This window comes from Dendropsophus ebraccatus, chromosome 1 (genome assembly GCF_027789765.1).
Source record: "Dendropsophus ebraccatus isolate aDenEbr1 chromosome 1, aDenEbr1.pat, whole genome shotgun sequence".
Classification (NCBI taxonomy): domain Eukaryota; kingdom Metazoa; phylum Chordata; class Amphibia; order Anura; family Hylidae; genus Dendropsophus; species Dendropsophus ebraccatus.
The window spans coordinates 190,939,362-190,964,403 of record NC_091454.1 but is presented as its reverse complement, the minus strand read 5'-3'; the positions used below and the strand labels follow the sequence as shown (position 1 = coordinate 190,964,403).

General features: G+C 43.8%; 1 protein-coding gene across 2 annotated transcripts in view; it reads right to left on the bottom strand.

Annotated features, from left to right (window-relative positions):
* The window catches only part of ADD2 (adducin 2), a 70,683-nt gene that overhangs the window by 40,494 nt on the left and 5,147 nt on the right, over nt 1-25,042 (bottom strand). Inside the window, exon 1 of one of the 2 annotated variants that reach the window (XM_069942772.1) lies at nt 24,417-24,490. The exons of the other annotated variant lie outside the window; for it this stretch is intronic. The gene's annotated coding sequence lies outside the window, so the exon portion shown is untranslated. Of the gene's footprint in view, nt 1-24,416; nt 24,491-25,042 lie in introns of those variants that run through there. 2 annotated transcript variants of the gene reach the window in all.

Genomic DNA, 25,042 nt, shown 5'->3' with positions numbered 1-25,042 from the left:
AGTAGAGAATCAGCAAGGAATTTCAAGCAGAGTGGACTCCGCTTGAAATTCCCCGCAAATTCCGTAGTGTGAACATACCCTTACTTTAGAACGAGATCCGGTTAATGCAGAAAGTCAACGGCTCACCACTAGTGCCGGGAACCATTCACCTGTGCTTGGATCTGCTGTCTGTCAGTGTGAATAAGTGCCCTACTTATAAAGCCTAGTATGAATATAGGCTTTCTAGGCTCAGTGTAAATGGGTGTTATACCCACTAAGCCTAGTGGCAACAGGTACCACACCGAATCAAGATCAGTGTGAAAAGGTGATATATCCACTAAGTTCAGTGTGAATATGGGTTATGTCTATCAAGCCCAGTGTGAATATGTGCCATGACAATACATGTAATATAGGTGTTATAAATATGTTTAACATCAGGTATAATGTGATTTGTAATACTGTCTCTCTAATATGTAATAATGTTTAGATATATACGTTTATATATAAAATAGCACTTGTGCCCACAAACGCTTGTTGTTTTTCCTTATTTTTTTAGACTATGCAGGTTTTTAATATGTTTGTGATATGGGCGGAGTTTGGGAGTCACATGACCCCATCCCACATCTTGTTATTATACCATGACTAAGGGCCTACAAGCCTGAAACACGTTGGTCTGTAGATTTTGGAGCGTGTGTTTTTATACAATAAAGACGTATAGATTGGTCAACAGCAAGTTGCTGGATATTTCTTCCATTCGAGAATCTAGTTATGCTGATATGAATATGAGTTTTCTTCCTTCTGAATGAGAGCTATCCGCATACTTTTCCAATGGGCATTGCCTGAAAATACACCACTGTGTCTCTTCAATGAGAGTCATTCTCCTTCTAATGGTGTCCATACATTTTATACTAAAGTAGGCTAGGGTTAGCTTCGCACTGCCTTAAAATCTTGGAAAAACTTTTCCTGAATTCTATTTTGGCAAAACAAGTTAAGTATACTTTTTTCATAGTTTTTTTTTAATAATAATTTTAATAATAAAGAATTTTTTTTCTTTATTACAACTTTAAACATTTTATTAAACTTTTACTTTTCGCTCAGTACCTTGACCGTGTACTTATCTGAAGACTGATACAATACGATGCAATACTTCATCGGCCATAACCTAAAGAGCAGCACCTTTAAGGGTGCACCACTCTGTTATTTCTTCCCAAAAAGAAAATCAATCATCGTGCAAATGTAATGATTGTATTATGCAGCAAAATATTAATGATTTTGTCAACTTTTACCCTTTACACTGTTATAATACAGGCACTTGTATGAGCATTTATACAGGGATCCTTCCTCTTCTCCCTATAACTAATAAATCCTGGTAAAACCACAAACCTAATACAGATATAACTGTGCACAGGATAAGATTCTATATTGGGCCCTGGCCTCATAGTCCATAAACTTATAACCAAAAAGCTAAAGACTTCCATTAATTTTAGTTCTTGCGAACATAAAGCGAAAAGCTGCAAAACAAGGGGATCCAAGCCTTCAGTACAACCGTTCAGACTAAAAGTAAAGTCTGCACCAAATGAGAACAGGGGGGGATAACAAAGCAATGTTATTACATGTAACCTTTCCGGAATGAGTCACAATCCCCCTCTTGGCTCTTCATTTAGTACACCAGTGGGGGACTGTGATGGTGCACTTTCGCCTAAGGGCTTGAAGGCATTATTTTCATAGTGTAATTAATGGCTGTTAAAGTGACATTATACAACAGTGAAGCAGCGGGAAGGTAGTATAAGGCGGCACACTGTGTCCATGGCAGATTAGTAGCTGGAACTCCCCGGCTGTTGCCAAGACAGAGAAAATAGGTTCCCAATGTTGCTAGGTAGAAGCAGCTCCCATTGGGGAAAGCTGTTTTCTCAGGATAATAAAGTGGTTATGTCTACGACTTCACCCCAGATCCTCTTAACAAAGATAAATTACTGTAGGAGCGTCTCTATGCGGAGGACTGGTGGGAGGACGAGGGCTCCAGGGCAGACAGTACACTACCCCATTTACATTAGTTTCCCGATTTTATGGTTATTTATACATCTAAATAAAAAGAGGAGAAAAAGGTAAAACCTGTTTACAAAATTTCCATGGAAGCATAAAAAAGCATTAGAAACATATTTTGTGAATAGAAAATGACAAAAATAAAATACACAGTTAAAGGGCAGCAGGGTGGTACATGCAGAATAAATACTCCTTTTCTCAGTTAAATAACCAGAGATTTTTTTTAAATTATCTGCTTCTCTCCTTTGTTATTTCTCCTTGAAGATGGAATAAAATGATAACTGAGTAATACCAATCCTTTTGTCACATCAGTATACAGTGGTACCTGTAACCAAGAGTAACTTGGTTAAAGAGCGCTTTGCAAGAAGAGCTTACAGTTTTTTAAAATTTTGACTTGGTTTAAGAGCATTGCTTTGGTTTAAGAGCTCCCTGTACTGGGTGGGAGTTGGAGTGGAGGAGGGGCATGGTCTGCACAGCGGGGTCTACAGCACTGTACTCTGACCCAGGAAGTCTCCCTCACCTTCCAAATCACAGCAGATCCACTTCAGGCTGGGGCTCACATCAGGGGACAGGACTGTGGAGGTAATCTCTCCATAGCTGTAACCCCTCTCTCCCCGGACAGAGAGCGCAGCATGTACAGTATGTGCCCACATATGTCCTGCTCATTCCTTCATGCTCCCTGCAGTCTCTGTCCGCCCTTGTGATTCCCATCCTCTCCATTACTGTACAGTAATTTATAATATCACATATTCTGCTGTTTCTAAATGTTTGTTTCATTTGTTTTACATGTTATTCAGAATAAAATAAACTATTTTTTTGGGTGTGGAACCAATTGTCTGCATTTCAATTATTTCTTTTTGGGAAATTTACTTTGGTTTAGAAGTAGATTTGGATTACAAGCGCGGCCCGGAACGAATTATGCTCATAATCCAAGGCACCACTGTATTTTGTTGGACAATATTTTGTATCCATAGTGCATCTGTAGCATCGTCTGTATTTTTTGAGAACCCGTAAAAGTGGAAAGCACTGGAATGTCAGAGTTTGTAGGGACAAACACCATTAACACTACGTTTTTCCAATCCATTTTTAAATCAGTTTTTGCAACTGGAAAAATGGATGCATTTGTGTGCATCCGTTTTGATCCATTTTTCCATTGACTTCCATTCTAAAAAAATGGATCAAAACGGGCCTTTTTTTAACATACAAAAAAATTAGGTCAGGTACGTTTTTTGTGAATGTAAAAAAAAAATGGATGCGTTTCGATCTGTGCTTTTTTTTTTTTTAATAATGAAGGTCAATGAAAAAATTATTAAAACTGATGCACACAAATGCATCAGTTTTTCAATCCGTTTTTTAATACATTTCCAGGAAAAATAACAGAGGGAAAATAATATGCAAAATTAAAAGGAAACAATAAGCTCCGGAATTGTTATTTCATGGAGAATGCAAGTGTTTAATAAAATAGATCAGGGGGGCTCACATGTTCTAGTGGATGCCAATATTGTGCCCATTAATCAATGTGCGGAGTAGCATGCAGTATATGCAAATAACACTCATTGCTCCATATCCATGATGTGACTTAATGACATGATTCTCTTTGACTTTGACATGATGAACTCTTTTTTTAACAAGTTTATACCAGAGGCAGCTTGAGCACTCTCAGCACTCCAAGTAGACACCATAAACCCCATCTGCATATAGTAAATGCTTCATATTGTTCCCCATACCAGCCCATTGAGGAGGAACACACTAAGTCCTGTCTATAGAGCATCTTACAGCAGCTGTCACAATTAAAGGGATTTTTTCCACACACTTGCCCTTTCAGAGGGGTGAGGGTCCCTTTCATGTTGGCACTAACCAATGTGAATAACTAACTAGCAAGAATCCCAGTCTGCCCTGAGTCATTGTCTAGTCCTTATATTACATGAGTAATGAGCGAACTTGCCGAACATTCAGGTTCATCCAAACCCAAATGCTCGGCATATGACTCCCGCTGGCTGGAGAAGTTGGATGCAGCCCTAAGGAGTCCTGGAAAACATGGATATAGCCCTAGGCCATAGGCTGGATCTATATTTTCCTGGACTCTGTAGAGCAGCATCCAACTTGTCCAGGTAAATGCAGAGAGTTCAGGTCTCAGAACTCAAAGGTTTGGTGAGTTCACTCATCGCTAGTCATAATCCACACCGACCCTTTTCATGCGACCATCTCACAACAACAAGAAAAAGGACAGCAGTGAGTCATGTAATGAGCATGAGGCTATGTTCCCACAGCGTATCTTTTCGTAAATGTACGGCCATTGTTGCAATCTGCTACAACGGCCGTACTTTGTACAAAAGGACACGCTGCCTTATCTTCTATGGGATCCCGGCTGGAGTGTATACACATAGTATATGCTCCGGCCGGGATCTCTTGCGGTACCATAGAAAACTGACATGTCAGTTTTCTGCAGCTGCTATTCAGTGAATAGTGGCCACAGAAAACCCTGTCAGTGCTCGCTATGGAGCGAGCGGCTGCACGTTTCATAGTGTGCTGTGGGGAGTTCTGTTGCGGGCGCACACGGATGCACCTGCATCAGAACCCTGCGGCGTGAAAGATCATCCAGCCGAGACGATCTTTTCAGAGACAGTCCATTCCGTGATCCGGCCAGGTCACGGAATGGCCGGTCTAATACTACATGGGAACATAGCCTAATACTACATATAATGCCCAAATTTCTCCCACTTGTGAAATCAGGTCATATCTAATCCAAGCTGGGGCTATTTAAATTGTTTAAAAGGGTAGTTCCCCAAAATCTTTTTTCTTTCAAATCAACTGGCGCAAGAAAGTGCCAGAGATTTGTAATTTACTTCTAATAAAATATCTCCAGTCTTCCAGTACTTTTCAGCTGCTGTATGTCCTGCAGAAAGTGGTGTATTCTTTCCAGTCTGACACACTGCTCTCTGCTGACACCTCTGTCCCTGACAGAAAGTGTCCAGAGCAGCAGCAAATTCCCACTGAAAACCTCTCCTGTTCTCAAGACTTGAAAAAATACCACTTTCTGCAGGACATACAGCAGATGATAAGTTCTGGAAGACTTGAGATTTTTTAATAGATGTAAACAAATCTCTGGCACTTTCTGACACCAGCTGCTTTGAAGAAAAAAATTATTTTTTGATGAACAACCCCTTTAAAGACTCCAGTGAGTCGAAAAATAGGCTGGGATAAATAACATGACATTAAAGGCCCGACAATAGTTTTTTAGATAGATAGGTGGATACAGTAGATATCAGAGAATAACAAGACAGGTAGATAGATAGATAGATAGATAGATAGATAGATAGATAGATAGGAGATAGATAGATAGATAGATAGATAGATAGATAGATAGATAGATAGATAGATGGATACAGTAGATATCAGAGAATAACAAGACAGGTAGATAGATAGATAGATAGATAGATAGATAGATAGATAGATAGGAGATAGATAGATAGATAGATAGATAGATAGATAGATAGGAGATAGATAGATTTAAGAAAATAGGAGAGATATAAGATAGATACTAAGATAATTGACCAATAAATAAATATACAGACATGAGATGATAGATAGATAGATAGATAGATCCCACATACTGAGACAAAGATATAAGTAATATGGCATCACTATGTTAGCTAGATTTATACATTCCCATCCATGAGCCCCAATATATATAGCATACACCATATGCATGGAATCAATTATGAACACTGAAATAGATGTAAATATAATCGCCCTGCTTTTAGCGATCCACGTCGCCTGCGGCGTCTGCAGAGCTCTTGAGGTATAACTAATCCTTTTATCTTCCCCGGTTCACTACCTGTCTAAGTGACTTTTTTTTCCTGAGTATGTAAAAATTTATGTTGTGACCAGAAAATTAATAAAAACACAATGAAAGAGCGAGTATGTGATCACGTTCCACAGCACGACTAATAAGAACCCGGCCAAACCTTTATACTTCTTTTATGTGACCCGGTCATATAAAAGTTATGTTGGCTATTAAGTCTTATGGCACAGAGGTTTAGGATGCAAATGGGTGTGCTTTATAGTCTAAAACCCCTCATTTCCACATTGACATCTTGGGGATGGCTGCTGAATAGTCTTTTATGTCTTTTGTATATGCGTCTATGAAGCTGCTGCATGCTTTGACCAGGTTTTATCATGCCCATACCTATTTGGAGCTTGGTGCGGCCCTTTGCTCATGATATGCGGCTGAGTCTGCACTGTAGTCATGTTTGTGTTTCAATTATATATTTTTGCATTTGTCTGAGCTCTGTCTGAACACTGTCCTACTCCTTCTGCTTTGCTGATTGATTTATCTGCCACACCCGTCTCCTCCCTGCTGAGTTCCTTCTGGCCACTTCAAAGTTAACCTCGGTTTTCCTTAGGTGATCGACATCTTCACTTCCCACTCATTCTAGCTGTATTCTGGACCTCTGTTCCAATCACGTTCTGGATCGGAACCTCACTATATATATACTTCCTCAGTTTGTTGACCCTTTTCCAGCTATTAGTCTTCTTTGTAAGGCATGATAGCATATCTTGTGTTCTCTCGCTGTCTGCTATTTCTGGTTTCCTGACTTTGGCTTATCCTGGCCTCAGGTCTGTTACCTGACTATTCCCTTAGATTTTGTTTTTGTACCTTGCAGCCCATTTGGTTTTGACCCCGGCCTGTTGACTATCCCTTGTATGTAAGTTTGTCTTGTCCCCTTTTGTGTATCACCATATCGCACTGGAAAACATTTTGCACTGGTAAACAGAGCTTAACAGTCCACTGCCCCAATAGACATAAACAGAACCCAACAGTTCCCATTTTCTTTGATAGGGTCCATCAGGATTCTTGCTCATGTCCTTCTATGTCGATATATTGGGTCTTTATACCTGCTGCATACTTAGGTTAATGGACCTATAGCATGTTTAGCCTTTTATGTGGTGGGTCTATAGCCATGCCACATGCCTAATCTTTTATGCCTATATGGTAGGTCTATGGACCTGCTGCATGCTTCCATATATATATTGTAGATGTATGGACCTTCTGCATACTTTGTCCTCTATGTCTATATGGTGGATGTATGGACCTGCTATTGTATATCCATATAGTATGTCCATTAAACTGATTCACTTCTAGGCTTCTACATCAACTTAGTAATACTTATTAAAGACATTTTCTCTAAAATGTTTAACAAACTTGCCGACAGTTGAGGACCTGTAAAAATGAAAAAGTAAATACTAAACTCAACCCCTGAACCCTCACCAGTTTTTCCCTTCTGTTTTTATGTTGTTTTTTCAATTTTTGTTAGATATTGAAAATTACAAGTATTTCTGGACCAACCATGAGAGTAAGAGCTTATTTCTATGTCCTGTATTTTACAGATGCAATGGACGGGGAAGTCCTCTAGTGGAGTGTTTCCCCACCCGGAATGATCATGCTGGGAGCTGGGAAACTGTTTGAATCTCTGCAGCACTGTAGTCACACTGTGAAACAGTTTCCCCGCTCCCAGCATGATATTGATAAATCTCCACTACAGGGCTTTCCCGTCCGTAGCATCCATAAAATACAGGACGTAGGAATGAGCCCTTACTATAGTGCACTCCAAGAAGAGGATTGTAGTTGCTGTCCAGAGTGCTGAACTAAGAATCTGAGCTCTATTAAATAAGAAAGAATTATGGGTGGTATTGGGTGTGGTGCTCTGGTCTGCAAATGATAACCTCTGTCTCTCCAGCTTCTAGGACGCTACAACTTGCAGCATATTGAGAAATCTATTCTCACATCAGGAAGCATTGGTATCATGAGGCTGGACAGCTACTTGATGCAAAGCACTGAAGTAGTAAACGCTGCTAGTAAACCTGGTGTAAGATACAGTAGTGAGATGGTGGAACAGGGATGTTTGGTTAATTTTTAGTGAATAGAGGGGCTGCCATTTTAGTGCCATTATCTTTTAGCCAAAACTAGTTATATGCTGAAATATTTATTTTATCAAGGGTAGGATCATAGATCGGCTTCAAAAGTGCCTTGACAAAGGTAGCTGTATCTGCTGAAAAGGGCGTTGTCCCTAATCTTCAGGATAGGGGAAAATGGCTGATGATGGGGAGCCTGACTGCTGTGGTCCTGAGGAGGGGGACACAAGTCTTGGTGTCACGGTTATAAAGGAAGGAACTCAGCAGGGAAGAGACGGGTGTGGCAGATAAATCAATAATCAAAGTAGAAGGAGTAGGACAGTATTTAGAGAGAGCTCAGACAAATGCAAAAACATATAATTGAAACACAAACATGCCTACAGCGCAGTCTCAAACGCATATCAGCGCAGTGTCTCTTCCTCAGGAAGACCTGTATTGTCCTGCATTAAATATAAAACCTATTGATTGGAATAGGCTCTTTGTAATGCTTGTGTTCTCCTGTGGTGGCAGCTGATTGCTGAGGGCACCAGCAGTGGGACACTAAAAGGGAGATTCATCCAGGCTGCTGTACTCATACGCCAATATTAAACAAAGCCCCACCTCCATTCACCTCGCCTCACCTCTTAGTAAATCTGGCAGGACCTGAGCCTGCTGAACAGTGCTGCAAACTCTGCTTGTTAGCCACGGCAGCGTGCAAACTGCATTGTGTGAACAAGTGTGAGTGGGGTGCTGGCTATTCGTCTGCTTTTTTGTGTCACGTGTGGTGTGTTGCTACCTCCTTTTAGCCTATATGCCCATTTTTGTAGACTTATAGTCCAAGAGAGGCCAATAGCTAAGTAAAGGGTACAACTTTTTGTGGGGTCACCTTAACATGGTCAGTTGGTACATTCTATTTGATTAAATGGTTGGCTAAAAAAACTAAAATTCTAGAACAGGTCTTATTATGTGTTCACTAGGGGGGGGGGGGAGAGTATATTCGATGAGGCCTGACACATGTAGTTTGCTGCAATTTTCAATTTTTGCACTGAAATCTACATCTGCACGGAACCATGCATAAATCATGATAAATCAGGTGCTGGATGAGCCCACGCCTCTTCCCTGCTGTGCTTCACCCCCATGCCCGCCCAGTGGGCAAGCAGGGCGTACACCAGGGAAATTGTGCAGATTTTTGCGCAAACTGGTTTATTTGATAAATGTCCACCATAGTGTCTAGGGGAAATATATGGACTGTCTAAAATTCCCTTTGTACTGTATATTTATTTATTTTTTATTTAAAATTCAGCTATTAACATTGCCTTATAGTTGGTATCAATAATAAGCATAAGGTTGGTCCCACACTGCATTTTCTTGTGTGTCATTGCATTTAGTTTATCTGAATACAAAAACATATTCAATAAGCCAACAGTATACAGCACTAGAAAAAAAATGTTGCAATGCATCTTTTTTTATGATGGGAAATGGATTATACCATATGGCTTCCAAAGAATCAGTATGTGGCATTCATTTAATGTATACGGCACACTCAACATATTTTATGCATATGGGGAGTATGCCAGAAATCTCCAATTTGTCTTAGAAATCTGTCTAATAACACGTGCCAACAATTCTGGCGCACACACTTATTTATCTGTAGGGCACGGACTGCTAACATGTAGTTTATTGTTCGTAGGAAGGAGATACTGAGCCCATCACACCCATAGTACACCAGTATGAATTACAAAACACAGACACATAATAAAACTAGATTCATCAGCAACATCTTCTTCTTCAAATGTCACGTAGAAAGGCCACACGTATCGATCTGATGATATAAGGGCAGGCTTAAATGTCGCTTCCCAATCATCCGCTCATACTGAGGCAGCTTACTGGACAATATTTCCATATATATACAGTATATGCACAAGATTTCGATAAATTCCATCTAATAAAATTTTAATAAGTCATCTTATTTTCAAAAACTATTTTACCTATTTGCGCAGTGATCAGACTCTATTCAGACAGTGTTGTGTGGCTTCCATTTATAAATGAAGTCACAGCTCCTTCTATCCATTGCCTCTGGCAGCCAACAGGCCTCGCTGACTCATACTGGGGTCCCTAGGGTTCCATTGTGGTCGTGTTCTTTTGGTGAGAAGAATAGCGCTGAATGCAGTGGCATTCTCTCTGTCACATCTGCAAAGGCTTTTGATGGACAGTCTGAATAGAGCCTCTAATGTCAGTGTGAACAGAACCTTATTGTTAAAATTTGACGTCTACGGTAAGATGGTAGAATAGATCAATATGAATAACCCAGGCTCCATCTAGGCAATTGCTATTTTATAGGAGAGTACTCTGACAATAAACTTATTACAATGAGTCTTCCTGCACGGGTTCCTAGTGATCAGCTGTAAATCTGAGCGAAATCCTGGCAGTAGGGGTTAAATTTCACTGCGGCGCCATCACCAGGGACATTAAGCATTACACAAAGCAATGTGACAGGACAGGTCCTCCAGACCCAGAGACTCTCTTTCCGACCACTGTCTATTCTGGTTGAGAGATGAGAGTCCTGAACAAGGGAAACCCATTTATTATCTCAGGATTCCCAAATAAAGTGCTCTCATACTGCAAATAGTGGAACATTGGAAATTTATTATTTTACAGATTCTAGATATGTACAAGATAAGTATGAGGAATGAGGTATAGTCACTACGAAGAAGGATGAATCCAGCACACACTGATCAAAGTAAAGTCCAGCCTTCATCCCGGACATTTCATAGGACGAATGGGTTAAAGGGGTTCTCCAGCGCTACAAAAACATGGTCCCTTTTCCCCCTCTCTTCTCTCCAGTTCAGGTGCGGTTTGCAGTTAAAGGGGTATTCCCCCCAAGAGCTAAAAAAATAAAATGCTCCCAAACCTAGCCAGTCTTACTCACCAAGTCCCCCTGAGTATTTTGAGCCATCTCCCGTCTTTCTAGCTGCTTCCGTTCCATAGTTACAAGTTTTTTAAAAAGCCCAACCATATCCAACATGGTGCCGGCCAGAAAACTACATCTCCCATCATGCAATGCTAATGTCTGATTGGTACATGCTGTAGCAGAGCTGAGTGAGTTGTATAACAGAGTTGAATAAGTGATACAGCAGAGTTGAGTGAGCAAAACAGTAGAGTTGATTTAGTTGATGTCTGATTTAGTGGAGTTGATTGTGTGATGCAGCAGAGTTGATTGTGTGATGCAGCAGAGTTGATTGTGTGATATAGTAGAGTTGATTGTGTGATGCAGCAGAGTTGATTGTGTGATGCAGCAGAGTTGATTGTGTGATATAGTAGAGTTGATAGTAGAGTTGATTGTGTGATATAGTAGAGTTGATTGTGTGATATAGTAGAGTTGATTGTGTGATGCAGCAGAGTTGAGTGAAATAGGGGGGGGGGGTTGTATCTAGGGGGGGTGTGATGTGAGTTACGGAGGGCGGGGGGATTGCTGGGGGCGCTTGCTGCGGGCCGGGTGATTTCCGGGTGCGGGGGGGGGGGGGTTATATGGGCGCTTGCTGGGTGCGGGGGAATGCCGGCGCTGCTAGTGAGTTACCGGGGGGACTGCTGGGGGCGCTTGCCGCGGGCTGGGTGATTTCCGGGTGCGGGGGGGGGGGTTATTGCTATGGGTGCTTGCTGGGTGCGGGGGAATGCCGGCGCTGCTAGTGAGTTACCGGGGGGACTGCTGGGGGCGCTTGCCGCGGGCCGGGCGATTTCCGGGTGCGGGGGGTTCTCGCCGCCGTGGGTGAGTTAACGGGGGCGGGGGGGATTCTGAGATTGCCGGGGGGGGGGGGGATGCCGCTGCGGGTTAGTAAGTGGGATGCCAGTAACAGAGTTCCCTGCGGCTGGACAGCATCTGTAATTAGATGCTGGGAGCGGGAGACGACTGTATTCATAAACGCCGCGCTGTACTGACAGTGTCACATGGCTGCTTCAGTACAGTGCGGCGCTTGTGAAAACAGTCTCCCGCTCCCAGCATCAGCCGTATGATTGTGCACAGACCCGGTCACTCGCGGCACCCCTGAGTCCAGCGGCACCTCTGTCACCCGCGGCCCTCACGGGGCGGAGGGGTATGGGGTGCCGCCTGTATACCCCGCCACGAATGACCCGCAGGGTGAGCCGCCGCGGATGTCAGGGGTGGCGTGAGTGACCGGGTCTGTGCACAACCATAACGGGGGAGTGCGCCAATGCCGCTAATAACACCAGCGGGTGTGTGGGGGCCCGGAGGGCGGTTGCCGGTAAGCGCCGCCGAAGTTCCACAAATGAGCCCAGTGAGGGGCGGTAGCCGCTGGTGACGGGGGGAAGGTTGCCGATAAGCGCCGACACGAGTGAGGGGGCATAGTCAGGGGATGAGCTCTGGGGCTGGGGGCACACGGTTCGGGTGACGGGGTGGCTGCTGTTAGAAAGGGAGACAGTTTCAGCTGCACTGATCACTGTCTCCCTCTCTAACAGCAGCCACCGCTGTCAGTGTCCTCCATCACTTCGATTTGGCTGGGTTAGAAGCGATAACCCGGCCCATTGAAGAGATGCAGGACACGTGATGCCGTCTCGGAGGGTCGGGGCCAGGAGCAGGGAGCGGTGTCGGAGTGGACTGAGAGCTGATGATTCTATGCAATCCATGGGGGTGGGGGCACCTAGATAACAGCAGAACTGTGCAGAATCCGTAATAACTTATTACGGAAAGATGGAAAGCTACGGGTGGGCAACGTATTAATGCAAAAATAATTTTGGGGGGAATACCCCTTTAAGCTCCATTTAGTTTAATGGAACGGAGTTGGAAACCCCACCCAATCTGGAGACAGGAGAGGGGGAAAAGTGGACATGTTTTTGTAGTGCTGGATAACCCCTTTAAAGACAAAATGCACCATTTGACGCGTTTCAAACATGTTTTTTGAGGTATAGTATAGGTCCATAATCATACCTCCAAACATTTGGGATGGCCAAAGAGGGCGACTTGTTCATTCTAGGAAAATTTTACAGACATTTATTTTTCATTTAAGAGTGCTGTTACACATACAGGATCGGATGCAGATTGATGCATTTAGTTACATCGATATCTGCAAATCTGGAGCAGATCCTGTATGTGTGGATGCATCTTTAGATCCCATTCACACATTAGTAACACTGTCTGTAATTACGGACCCGAAACTGCGAACAGGATTACAAATGTGTTTCAGTTCCTGTCTGCATTTGCAGGGACCCCTTGTTAGATAGGTGACACAGACGCACAATGGCTTCATTGTTTTGTTGCAGCATGGATCATGTCCCCAAATGGATCAGAAACAGATGGGCCATAGAACTCAATGAATCTGACTGCACAGATCTCATAGAGGCCGAACAGACCGAGGCACGGACTACCGCTACAATACCGCATCTGACCGTGAGAGCTACCACCAACAGGGTGAGAGGTGGATACTCCACCACTATTTATTTGACTTTCATTTTACTTGAATAGCTACCGGCTATGAACCATACATGATTACAAGGTCTGCTGTTTACATTACAACTACCCTCTATAACACGTGAACAACTACCCTTTATGACACGTGATCAACAAGAGTTATATACCTCTAATGTGTAAAACCTGAAAGGAGAGACTATCTTACCAAGGCATAAGCATAACTACTACAACGGCTTAACAGCGATACGAGCTCATGTCAGACATCGGGATTCGGGAATACTGCTAAATCCATTTAAGTGAGGTATCTGCGCTGGGCCCGGCGCAGGTAACATCACCAGGCTCTTTTCACACATATACTCTTTTATATATATTTTTCATTTTTTCATCTTTTTTTTATTTTTATTCTTTTACTGGATATGAATTTTATGAATCTTCTATGTATCTAGATTGTCATTTGTCATAAGCTTTACTTATGTTATGGGTTTTTTACAGCTATGATCGGCTGATGAGATTCGGACCAAACACTCTATATGAATTTTAGTAATAAATGTTGATGTATAATCTACACAGGTGCATAAGTATTATGTCTTTATAATTTTTGCAACTTATCACCCGCTTCTGGAGAGCCTACTATATTGGTATATATTTATTCATTTATTTATATCCCGTTAGCGCTGGGACAGTGGTGCATTCGAAGAGGGTGGATTCCATTCGTACTGGTTAGGTGCAGCAGACCTCCACTATTTTTATTAAAAAGCTTAGCTGCTGTATGCCCTGCAGGAAGTGGTGCATTATCTTCAGTCTTTCAGTACTTATCAGCTGCTGTATGTCCTGCAGGAAGTGTCTGCCTGACACAGTGCTCTCTGCTGCCACCTCTGTCTATGACAGGAACTGTCCAGAGCAGTAGCAAATCCTCATAGAAAACCTCTCCTGCTCTGGACAGTTCCTGACATGGACAGAGGTGGCAGCAGAGAGCACTGTGTCAGACTGGAGATAATACACCCCTTCCTGCAGGACAAACAGCAGATTATAAGTACTAGAAGGATTAGGATTTTTTCCTATAGAAGTTTCTTTGGCTGGAGTCCCCCTTTAAATGGCACTGTTAGCCTTGAAAGTTGCATTTAAATGGTTAAATAGCAGATACAGATTAGTCCTTAATGACTATTAGAAATGGCAACTAAGAGGCACCAAGTAAGTATGGTTTGATTCCCCTGTTCAATGTACAGACAGCGGCTATTGTATTGAATGTCAAACAGCAGCTGTTGTGGATTGATTTCAATGAAATTTTCAAAGCAACAGCGGCTGGAAATAATTGACGTCAATTATTTCAATGGCCGCAGCAGTAAACAATACATTGTGTGAACAACGGCCGTTGTTTGCATTGACTTCAATGCAACACATTTCCCTATGAAAACAATGGCCGTTCTTTTCATAAAAAGTACATTGTATGAACATAGCCTAAAGGTACTATTACACGAAGCGATTTTTCGATGATCAACGAACTCAAACGACCGCTATGGCGAAATCGTACACCCAATTACACTGAACGATGATTGTTACTTATGATCGTTATTGCGTCCGTCCTGTCGTCGCCACTGCGTTCTCTGCCACTACGAACGACGTCTTATTACATGTAAACGATCATCGATAAAAATAGGTCCAAATTATATTAAACGACTGACGATTTCTCATTGGTCGTTTAATTGTTGTCTGCTATTACACTAAACGATTATCGTTCAAATCCGAACGATTTTTCAAACAATAATCGTTCCGTGTAATACCACCCTAAGGGTATAGTCACATGTCTAATTTATTGCAGAAATGTCAGCCTAAAAAATATTAGCTCAAATCATCAGAATGGAGTTGTTTCTGCTGCAAGAACACGTAAGCTCCATTCAAAGTAATGGGGCAGTCACCGAAACTTCTGCAACAAATATGCAACAAAATGTGTGACTACCACCATGACGAGATGCTGGCCTGATGCAGGTAAAGTACCATTCCCTATTAAGTACAGCTAAGAAACTGTGTATACCAAGGGTAGGGAACCTTGGCTCTCCAGCTGTTGCAAAACTATAACTCCCACCATGCCTGGACAGCTAAAGCTTTAGTAGTTTTGCACCAGCTGGAGAGCCAAGAATCCCTAGCCCTGCTCTATGCAGACCTATAACACTATAGGAATAAACGACCTTGCATCCAACATGTTCCATCACTTGTCATAATTACTTTGTTAGATTAATCAGCTCCACCACCATGAATTTTGCTGCCGTGTTCTGTACAATTCTCACAAGTAACAATTGCAGATTGCTGTCTCCTCTAAGGTGGTCATTTTCTTAAGTTGTTTCCATTAGGTGGAAAATGAGATTACCCCAAATGTGTGTCTGAGTTGATGAAACAAGTAGATTGTTCTTGTAACGACAGACATATAATTACAGGCTTGGAACCAATTCCACATCCAGGCAATCGGTGATTAATGGGAAATGGATGTTTCATGATGGGACCAAGTGGTAAATACAAATGAAAATTAATAATGCAACAATCCCAGTTCCTGCTGTCATACTGCCAGGCAGACATCATAGTGGAGCCCAGTTAACACTGTCCTAAGCAACATTGTAGGATCAGCTTATATTTAGTGAGGGACATGTATCCATGCTGTGTCCTTTATATTGTAATTCAAATTTTCATATATGGACTTGGTTCAAAGTATATGTATCAAAGTAGGATATAATATAAATATATTATATAATATAAGGCTAGGTTCACATTTGGCGGGGTCATGGAATGGCCAGTCTCAGAAAAGATCATCCTGGCCAGTACTGCAGCACCGGCCAGGTAACCTTTAGCGACGTTGTTTGCAATGAGTTCTGATGCGGGCGCATCCGTTCACGCCCGGATGAGAACTCCCCACTGCACACAATGGAGCGTGCGGCCGGAGCCGCTCGCTCCATTATGTAAACTGACAGGGTTTTCTGCAGCCACTATGCAGTGAACAGCGTCCTGCAGAAAACTGACATGTCAGTTTTCTACAGCGTCGCTAGGGATCCCGGACGGAGTGTATACCATGTGTATACACACCGGCAGGGATTCCCTCGGCCTGCAGCACAACGTAATATCTTACAATATATAATAATATATGGTTCAAACTAATATGTATCACTATGGCATCTAGATGACATTGCATAAACATTCCCTACATGAATTGGTGGGCAGTTGTCTTACCAAAGCTGCTGTAATTGCATTAAGATATATGCCGTAAAGTCACATGGACCATAGGAACCTGTAGTCTAGAGATGATTGATTAACTTGTATGGGTGTTGTGGGCATGCTCTGTGACCTGTGTGGTAGTCAATGTACAGGAAGGGGGAGGAAATGAGCTGGTTTTGTAACCTATTGTAAATGGTGAAGCCTTTGTTATCTATATATAGGTGTTACCTTCCATTGTAGCTCTGTCTGTGATGATAATCTCTCTATAGAATCTGAAGTGTCAGCTTATTATGAGGCTCAGTGGGCAGAGAGAAAATTTCTTTTGGCTAATGGACGTAGTGGCCCTGCCAACCAAATGTGATGCGATTGCTTAACCAGTTAATTGTCCTGGATTTTTACAATGCAACATGTACACTGACAATACTAATGTATGATCATACAGTGCATAATATGATAGACAATTATGCATTTTACAATATGATACAATGGGGAAAATAAGTACTTGATACACTGCCAATTTTGCAAGGTTTCCCAGTTTTATCGTATGTACACTTCAAAAGTGAGACACAGAATTAATTTTAAAAAAATCCAAAAAAAATCACATTGCATAAATTTTACATATTTATTTGCAAGAAATAAGTATTTGATCACCTACCGACCAGTAAGAATTCTGGCTCTCAAAGAACTGTTTCTCTTTAATAAGCTCCTCCTACTCTGCACTCATTACCTGTATTAACCCCTTGCCTCCGCAGCCTGTTTTGGCCTTAATGACCAGGCTCATTTTTCAAAATCTGACCTGTCTCACTTTATGCGCTTATAGCTCAGTGATGCTTTAACGTATGCTAGCGATTCTGAGATTGTTTTTTCGTCACATATGGCACTTTATATTAGTGGCAAAATTTGGTCATTCCTTTGTGTATTTTTTGTGAAAAACATCAAAATATCATGAAAAATTTGAAAATTTTGCATTTTATGAACTTCTGAAATTCTCTGCTTCTAAAAAAGGAAGTCATAGCACATAAATTAGTTACTAAATCACATTACCAATATGTCCTCTTTATTCTGGCATAATTTGGGAAACATATTTTACTTTTTTAGGCTGTTATGGGGCTTAGAAATTTATTAGCAAATTATCACATTTTGTGAAAGTTTCCAAAACTGATTTTTTTTAGGGACCAGTTCTTTTTTTAAGTTGATTTAGAAGGCTTGTATACTGGAAACCCCCATAAGTGACCCCATTTTGGAAACTAGACACCTTAAAGAATTAATCTAGGGGTATAATGAGCATTTTAACCCTACAGGGGCTGGAGGAAAGTATTCACAATTAGGCCTTAAAAAAAATCGAAAATTTTAATTTTCCAATAATATATATGTTTAGATTAAAGTTTCTCCTTTCCAAAAGGAACATGAGAGAATCTGCACCCCAAAATTTGTAACACAGGTTCTCTTGAGTACAACGGTACCCCATATGTGGGCGTAAACCACTGTATGGGCACACAGCCGGGCTCAGAAGGGAAGGAGCGCCAATTAGCTTTTTTAATGCAGATTTTTCTTTAAAAGTTTGAGCGCCAGGTGCGTTTGCAGAGCCCCTGTAGTGTCAGCAGAATAGAATCCCCCCAAAAGTCACTCCATTTTCGAAAGTACACCCCTCAAAGAATTCATCTTGGGGTAGGATGAGCATTTTGACCCCACATGCATTAGAGGAAAGTATTCAAAATTAGACAGTAAAAATGAAAAACACGTATTTTTCCAATAATATGTTCGTTTAGTTTGAAATTTCTCAATTTCACAAGGAAAAAGAGAAAAAAAGTACCCCAAAAATTGTAACGCAGGTTCTCCTGAATACAACGGTACCCCATATGTGGGCATAAACCACTGTATGGGCACACAGCCGGGCTCAGAAGGGAAGGAGCGCCAATTAGCTTTTTCAGTGCAGATTTTGCTGAAGAAGTTTCTGAGCGCCAGGTGCGTTTGCAGAGCCCCTGTAGTGTCCGTAGAAAAGAACCCCCCCAAAAGTCACCCCATTTTGGAAAGTACACCCCTCAAAGAATTCATCTTGGGGTGTGGTGACCATTTTGACCCCACAGGTATTAGAGCAAAGTATTTAAAATTAGACAGTAAAAATGAAAAACTCGAATTTTTCCAATAATATGTTCGTTTAGTTTAAAATTTCTCAATTTCACAAGGAACATGAGAGAATCCGCACCCCAAAATTTGTAACGCAGGTTCTCCTAAGTACAACAGTACCCCATATGTGGGCATAAACCACTGTATGGGCACACAGCAGGGCTCAGAAGGAAGGGAGCGCCAATTAGCATTTTCAGTTCAGATTTTGCTGAAGAAGTTTCTGAGCGCCAGGTGCGTTTGCAGAGCCCCTGTAGTGTCCGCAGAAGAGAACCCCCCTAAAAGTCACCCCATTTTGGAAAGTGCACCCCTCAAAGAATTCATCTTGGGGTGTGGTGACCATTTTGACCCCACAGGTATTAGAGGAAAGTATTCAACATAGGACAGTAAAATTGAAAAACTTGAATTTTTCCAATAATATGTTTGTTTAGTTTGAAATTTCTCAATTTCACGAGGAACAGGGGAGAAGCTGCATGCCCAAATCTGTAACGCAGGTTCCCCTGAGTAGAACGGTACCCCATATGTGGGCATAAACCACTGTATGGGCACCCAGCCGGGCTCAGAAGGGAAGGAGCGCCAATTAGCATTTTCAGTGCAGATTTTTCCGAAGAAGTTTCTGAGCGCCAGGTGCGTTTGCAGTGCCCCTGTAGTGTCCGCAGAAGAGAACCCCCCCAAAAGTCCACCCATTTAGGAAAGAACACCGTTCAAAGAATTCATCTTGGGGTGCAGTGAGCAGTTTGACCCCACAGGTATTAGAGGAAAGTATTCAAAATAAGACAGTAAAAATGAAAAACTCAAATTTTTCCAATATATGTTCGTTTAGTTTAAAATTTCTCAATTTCACGAGGAATGGGAGAAAAAATGTACCCCAAAATCTGTAACGCAGGTTCTCCTGAGTACAACGGTACCCCATATGTGGGCATAAACCACTGTATGGGCACACAGCAGGGCTCAGAAGGAAGGGAGCGCCAATTTGCTGGAGCAAAACCGCAGCTAGTAATGGTTATTAGAATAGCGCAGTTACTAAAATACAATTAAAAAATTAGATTACAGGTAATGTGGGGTGGTCACGGATAATCTGGGGTGGTTATGGGCAACCTGCGGTGGTTACGGGCAACCTGCGGTGGTTACGGGCAACGTGGGGTGGTAACGGGCAACGTGGGGTGGTAACGGGCAACGTGGGGTGGTTACGGATAAACTGAAGTGCTTATAGGTAATCTGGGATGGGAACCTGTAACGTGCGGTGGTCGGGGGCAACGTGCGGTGGTCGGAGGCAATGTGCGGTAGTCAGGGGCAACGTGCGGTGGTCGGGGGCAACGTGCGGTGGTCGGGGGCAACGTGCGGTGGTCAGAGGCAACGTGCGGTGGTTAAAGGCAATCTGGGGGGGAATTACATGTGATTAGGGGCAACATGGGGTGGTTACAGACAATCTGGGGTGGTTACGGATAAACGGAAGTGCTTATAGGTAATCAGGGGTGGGTACATGTAATTTTGGGTGGTTACGGCAATCTGGAGGGGGTCACTGGCAACGTGTGTGAGTTAGAGGCAACGTGCAGTGGTTAGAGGCAACGTGCGGTGGTCAGAGGCAATCTGGTGGCAATTACATGTGATTAGGGGTAACCTGGGGTGGTTACAGACAATCTGCGGTGGTTACGGGCAACATGGGGTGGTTACAGACAATCTGTGGTGGTTACGGGCAACATGGGGTGGTTACAGACAATCTGCGGTGGTTATGGGCAACATGGGGTGGTTACAGACAATCTGCGGTGGTTATGGGCAACATGGGGTGGTTACAGACAATCTGCGGTGGTTACAGACAATCTGGGGTGGTTACGGATAAACTGAAGTGCTTATAGGTAATCAGGGGTGGGTACATGTAATTTTGGGTGGTTACGGCAATCTGGTGTGGTTACGGGCAATCTGGAGGGGGTCACTGGCAACGTGTGTGAGTTAGAGGCAACGTGCAGTGGTTACGTGCAATATGGGGGGGTTACGGGCAATCGGGGCTGATTACGGACCATCTGGAGGGGCTCACTGGCAATTTGGGGTGGTTACAGGCAACGTGCGGTGGTTAGTGGCAACGTGCGGTGGTTATGGGCAACGTGCGGTGGTTATGGGCAATGTGCGGTGGTTATAGGCAATGTGCGGTGGTTATGGGCAACGTGCGGTGGTTATGGGCAACGTGCGGTGGTTATGGGCAATGTGCGTTGGTTATAGGCAATGTGTGGTGGTTATGGGCAACGTGCGGTGGTTATGGGCAACGTGCGGTGGTTATGGGCAACGTGCGGTGGTTAGTGGCAACATGCGGTGGTTATGGGCAACGTGCGGTGGTTAGTGGCAACGTGCGGTGGTTATGGGCAGCGTGCGGTGGTTATGGGCAACGTGCGGTGGTTAGTGGCAACGTGCGGTGGTTAGTGGCAACGTGCGGTGGTTATGGGCAGCGTGCGTGGTTATGGGCAACCTGCGGTGGTTAGTGGCAACGTGCGGTGGTTATGGGCAATGTGCGGTGATTACGTGCAATCTGGGGCGGATACGGGCAATCTGGGGCGGATATGGGCAACCTGTGGTGGTTACGGGTAATTTGGGGGGCTAGGGGTAATCTGGGAGTAAAGTGCAATTATTACTATAATAAAAAGTGTGTGTTTTTTTTTTTGTATGTTTTTCACTTTTTGTACTTTATACATTAATTTTCACTGTATTACTATGATTACTGTGATATTTTCTATCACAGTAATCATAGTTCAGTGACAGAGACCAAATTGGTCTCTGTCACTTTAAATTTTCTGAGATAACTGATTCTGGAGCGCATGCGCACTTCAGAATCAGCCTGGACGTCGAGGAGGACGGAGCTCCGTGGATCAGGTAACGTATGTGGGGAAGGGGGGGTGACTGGGGGACGGGGGTGACTGGGGGGGTGGGGGGCGACTTGGGGGGGGGCACGGTGACACTTTTTATCCCCTGTCACCAATGATTTATGGTGACAGGGGATAAAAAGTGCTGATCAGCACTGGGAACCGGCGATCGGCGGTATATAGTATATACCGCCGATTGCCTGCTCCGGGACCACACGGGGGGGTCCCCGATCACTGCCCCATGCTCTCCGCTACCTCCGGTGGCGGAGAGCATGGGGCTTTGATCACTAATTAATTTCTATCCCTGCGAACAAACATCAGATCCAAGATGGCCGCCCGGGTAGGGTGATCGGGGGGCTGATCTGGGGTCTGAGGGGACATTTTTCATCTCCCCCCACCGTGGATTCACGGTGGGGTGAGATGAAAGCTATCGGCGGCGCCGGTAATGCCCGGTACCGGCGGATCGCCGCTAAAAACGGTAGTAGCGGCGATCCGCCGGTATCGGGGGACGAGGGGAGGGGGCCAGGGGACACAGATTGAGTGGCGGTGGAGGGAGGCAGCGTTCTGCAGCCTCCCCCCGCCGCCCGATCGGCGGGGGACACTGAATCTCCCCATAGACGCTGCGGTTGCATTGACCGCGGCGTTTATGGGGTTAACTGCCCGGGGGGGAGCGCGGCTCCCCTCCGGGCAGTGGCAGCAGGAGGAGGCTGTGTGACACAGCCTCCTCCTGCTGCCCGATCTCACCTAGGGACAGAGGGGGGAGGCAGGGAAAGCATGACGTCCAGGGACGTCATGATGCATTCTGCCACTGCTTTTCATGACGTCCCTGGACGTCATATTGGGGGAAGGGGTTAATTGCACCTGTTTGATCTTATCTATTTAAAAAAAAAAAATCACAATTCAACCTGTCCACCATGTTCAAGACCAAAGATCTGTCTAAGGACCCCAAGGGCAAAACTGTAGACCTGCACAAGGCTGGGATGGGCTACAGGACAGTAGACAAGCAGTATGGTGAGAAGGCAACAACTGTTGATGCAATTTTTCTGGCCTGGTCTGGTCTGGTCAATGACCTGAATAGAGCTGGGACCTTCTGGTAGGATAAGTACAACCCCAAGAACAAAGTCCAAACTGTGAAGCATGGAGACGGAAACATCATACTTTGGGGCTGATTTTCTAACTGCACACTATAGGAAGGAGGGTGGATGGGTCCACGTCTTACACGATTTTGAGCAAAAACTTTTGTTCACTCAGTAAGAGCATTGAAGATGGGTCGTAGCTGGATCTTCCAGCATAATAATGACCTTAAACATGCAGCCAGGACTACTAAGGAGTGTCTCTGTGAGAAGCATTTCAAGGTCCTGGTGTGGCCTAGCCAGTCTCCACACCTGAACCCAATAGAAAATCTTGGTGAGAGCTGAAACTCAATGTTACCAAGTGAGACCCTCGAAACCTGAAAGATCTGAAGAAGATTTGTATGGAGGAGTTGCTGCAGTGTCTGCAAACTTGGCCAAGGAACAACAGGTAACGTCTGATCTCTGTAACTGCAAACAAAGGTTTCTGTACTGAATATAAAGTTTGGTTTTCTGTTGTACCAAATGTATGTTTTTCATGCAATAAAATGCAGAATAATTGTTTATAAATCATACAAACAAACAATGTGATTTTCAGGAATTCTCTTTTATAGATTCTGTCTCTCACAGGTGAAATGTACCTACGATAAAAATTACACACCTCTCCATTATTTGTAGGTGGGAAAACTTGCAAAATTTTCCCACATTTTCTACTCGTAAGGGGCTCTGTATGGGCCTAGGGTGAGGGCTGTGTGACGGGCAGTGCTGTGGGTAGAGGAGTGTCTGTACCCTGGTCAGTGAGAGTGGCAGCTTTAAAAAGAAAAGTGCTCCTGGAGCAGGAGACGAGTCACCTGTGAGTGGCGCTGTAACACAGCCAGTGTGTACAGAGACAGCCCTGGTCTTGGGTCTATCATAGGTTCTGAAAAGGACAGGGCCCTATGCTATAACACCCCTAGAAATTGGCCCTGAACGTATTTTGAACCCTTATCCCAAAGGAGGCAGAAGAATAAACTTTTAAAGTATTTCCATGCCTGGAAGAACTAACTAAGAATTAGATATTTAAGGTCTACAATAAGTTAATGAGTCTGCAAAATTCCCACTAGGGCCATTAATTTGTGCGGAGGATAAAGAGAATTCATTATGCAGGATGCGTCTGATCTTATGTGATTTCACATTGTTACTTAACACTGTTACCCTTGTGCACTCTTCTAAATGGAAATGCAAAAACAAAAGCTTCAGGCTTCTTAAAGGGACTCTGTCACCTCCATAACGCCACTCAAACTCAAGTTATCAGTAAAAAGATTAAACAGTGCTCATTCTGAATCTCCAATTTTTATCTATGTTCTTGCATTCTTTTGCTATAAGCCCCAAAACCAAGAAGTCTGAAGCCCCTATTGTCAGCGCTCCGCTTGCTCCTCGTTCCCTGCTCGCTGCCGTCACTATTACACGCGTTGGCAGCAAATGGGTAAGATCCGGGGGTGGCGCCCGGGTGATCGCCCATAATACAGGGCCCGACTACAACTGCTACCTCATAGAGCTGATCAAACAGCAGGAATTACCTAGGCGGTATCCCTGTTTTCGGACTGTCTTCACCTTCCCCATGGAACGGGAAGGTAGCGGGAGTCAAATGCCGATGGTTCGGGTTCGAACAAACCTGAAAATTCACGCTGTTCGATCATCTCTATCAGGGTCTGTCACAACTGTTCCCTCACTATACCCTATAACTACTCCTCCATCTTCAGAATATACAGGGCCTCCCACTTTATACCCTACAACTACTCCCTTGTGTCTATAATATGGGGCCCGGCTACAATTGCTATCTCATCATACCTTATAACTATGCTTCTGTCTCCATAATACAGGGCTTGGCTACAGCTGCTACCTCAGCATGCCCTATAACTGCTCCTCCATCTTCAGAATACACAGGGCCTGGCTACAACTGCTCCCTCACTATACCCTATAACTACTCCCCTGTCTCCATAGTATGAGGCCCGGCTACAACTGCTCCCTCACTATACCCTATAACTACTCCCCTGTCTCCATAGTATGGGGCCCGGCTACAACTGCTCCCTCACTATACCCTATAACTACTCCCCTGTCTCCATAGTATGGGGCCCGGCTACAACTGCTCCCTCACTATACCCTATAACTACTCCCCTGTCTCCATAGTATGGGGCCCGGCTACAACTGCTCCCTCACTATACCCTATAACTACTCCCCTGTCTCCATAGTATGGGGCCCGGCTACAACTGCTCCCTCACTATACCCTATAACTACTCCTCCATCTTCAGAATACGCAGGGCCTGGCTATAACTGCTCCCTCACTATACCCTATAACTATTCCCCTGTCTCCATAGTATGGGGGCCGGCTACAACTGCTCCCTCACTATACCCTATATTAACTACTCCCCTGTCTCCATAGTATGGGGCCGGCTACAACTGCTCCCTCACTATAC